Source organism: Convolutriloba macropyga, unplaced genomic scaffold, assembly GCF_964194025.1.
Source record: "Convolutriloba macropyga unplaced genomic scaffold, txConMacr16.3 SCAFFOLD_5380, whole genome shotgun sequence".
Lineage (NCBI taxonomy): Eukaryota > Metazoa > Xenacoelomorpha > Acoela > Convolutidae > Convolutriloba > Convolutriloba macropyga.
In genome coordinates, this window is record NW_027453135.1 from 1 (window position 1) to 2,500 (window position 2,500).

Sequence of the window (2,500 nt, forward strand, 5' to 3'; positions counted from 1 at the left end):
AGTCGTAGAATTTTGCGATCAAACTGTGGCTAGTACTTTGATGATGCTTGTAGCCAACCGAATTGGTTGAAAAGCCCAATAAGTAAGCTAACTTGGGAGAGCTTGTTGGAAACCAAATGCTACTAGATTGGTCCAAATACATCCTTCAACAGGGGATCACTTGGCTCGCTTTACGAAGAGGAGCACAGCTATATGTGTTAATTCGGTATGAATCGCAAGATTTGTTTACCGACCTCTCTAACGCAAAAGGCGGTCTCGGCTTCGGCTGTTGACTGCGTCCGATTCAGGGTTATATAACTCTCGATTGAACACATTGATGTTCTATTGTTGGTGCTTCCAATAAAATTGGAACACTTAAAGCAGAACCGATTCAAATAATAGCATTCTGATCAATGATTGCATTCCTTGATCAAGAACTGCTGGAGTCATTGTGATGGCGAATTTTCTTCATAAGAAAATTGCAAAGAGACGGAACTTAATGAGACTAGTATTATGTTGTTTCTAGTAAGCGGAAGCTGAAACAGCAACATGTGAAAATCAAGTTTTGTTCAATGATCTCGAGGCGATAAGTACTATGAAGCAACTAGTAGCCTAAGCATGACTCAGATTTGAGACAGTCAAAAAGACTGGCGAAACTTCTTCACATGAAAGTTACATAGAGAACTACAAATGTATACAGCGAGTATTTATGTTGTTTCTAGTAGGCGAAAGCTGAAACATCAACATGTGAAAGTTGTCTGCAAACTGTAGAACGATATGTGATTAGTACTGTGCTGTTACTAGTAGCCAGTCTGACTGTAGAAGCCAAGACAAAGGGAAACTAATGCATCTGAAAAGGACAAGTTATGGAAAGGTATGCACGATAAGTATTATGTTGTTTCTAGTAAGCGGCAGCTGAAACATCAACATGTGAACGTCGTTGTGTACAGTAACCTAGAACTATATAGTCCTTAGTAACGTGCATTTACTAGTACCTGTAATTGGTATTCAGACTCAGGCAGTTTGGAATAGTTTGGCAAAGATGCACCAGAGAAACTGGGATTTGATACAGAAATTGTTGAATACAAGTATTATGCTGCTTCTAGTAGGTTGAATCCGAAACATCAGCATGTGAAAATTGAAAACATTTCTGGTTCGAATTGTCACAAGTATTTGGTGATCTGAGTAGCCAAACTCACTACAACGCCAATTGAAGGCAAAAATTCTCAACGGGAAAAGCTATTCTCATTGAATGAGCTAACAAGACGAGTATTATGTTGCTTCTAGTAGGCGAAAGCCAAAACATCAACATGTGAAAGTCTTGCTGAACAAATTTAATGTTGTTGAGCTCAGTACCGTGTGAATTAGTAGCCATAATTGGCGAGCGAAAATTGAACTGGCGAAACTTCGTCTTTGGAAAATTGCAGATGCCGAGCACTTATTTTGCAACGAGTATTATGTTGACTGTAGTAAGCGAAAGCCGAAACAGCAACATGTGAAAGCTGTTGAAATTTGTGGTCATTTTGCAATAAGTACAAGGAGTGTAACTAGTAGCCAGGTCAAAATTTGGGATAAGAATGAGCAAAAATTCTGCATGAGAACAGTTGAAATTATGAAACTAAATTACAAAGACTAGTATTATGTTGTTTCGAGTACGCGAAAGCGGAAACATCAACATGTGAACGTTTGTAACGAAGTTTCGTTAATTTTCAGCCTAGTACTGAGCAAGAACGAGTAGCCTCATCTCCAATCCCACGCAAAATGTAGTGAAATATGTGAGTGAACCTTATTCACGGTGAGGGTTTCCCGAGGTCTGTATTGCAGCGAGTATTATGTTGCTTCTAGTAAGCGAAAGCTGAAACAACAACATTTGAAAGTTGGAATTAATGACTGAATGGAAACTTCGACCTGTGTTTGATAGTAGTAGCGAACAAAACTGCTGAATCGGTTTCTGTCTCATATTGGTCAGTGAACCAATTAAGAGACAATCAACTACATAACCTGAATCTGAATTGGGCGAGAGAACCCCCTTAACTTAAGCATATCAGTAAGGGGAGGAAAAGAAATCAACTGAGAATCCCTTAGTAATGGCGAATGAACAGGGAAAAGCTCATCGGGAAGAGAAATGGCAACATTTCTCGGTGTCCGGTATGGTTTGATGCTAGACTGGTGAATTTGTCCTGATGTCTACTGGAAAGTAGCATCAAAGAAGGTGAAAATCCTGTAAAGGTCATTTTCGATACCAGTCATAATGGCTCATTCCTATGAGTAGAGTTGTTTGAAAGTGCAACTCGAAGCTGGAGATATGTCTCTCCAAAAGCTAATTATAAAGCGAGACCGATAGTAAACAAGTACCGTGAGGGAAAGTTGAAAAGCACTCTGAAGAGAGAGTGAAAGTACGTGAAACTGTTGAAGGGGAACTGGAGTGAGCGTTACCATACTCAATGCCTTGATATTATATTCTCGGCTACCGAGTAGTGTAGTTGTCGTCTTTTGGCAAATCTTGTTAATGAATCGAGCA

General features: G+C 39.5%; 1 non-coding gene and 1 pseudogene across 1 annotated transcript in view; both read left to right on the forward strand.

Annotated features, from left to right (window-relative positions):
• The first annotated feature begins 140 nt into the window (after positions 1 to 140).
• Positions 141 to 292, forward strand: LOC142358075 (5.8S ribosomal RNA; annotated as a pseudogene).
• Positions 293 to 1,981: 1,689 nt separating this feature from the next.
• The window catches only part of LOC142358076 (large subunit ribosomal RNA), a 3,519-nt gene continuing 3,000 nt past the window's right edge, over positions 1,982 to 2,500 (forward strand). The window contains exon 1 of the ribosomal RNA XR_012761752.1: positions 1,982 to 2,500. This exon is cut by the window's right edge and continues 3,000 nt beyond it. This is a non-coding gene — a ribosomal RNA (large subunit ribosomal RNA).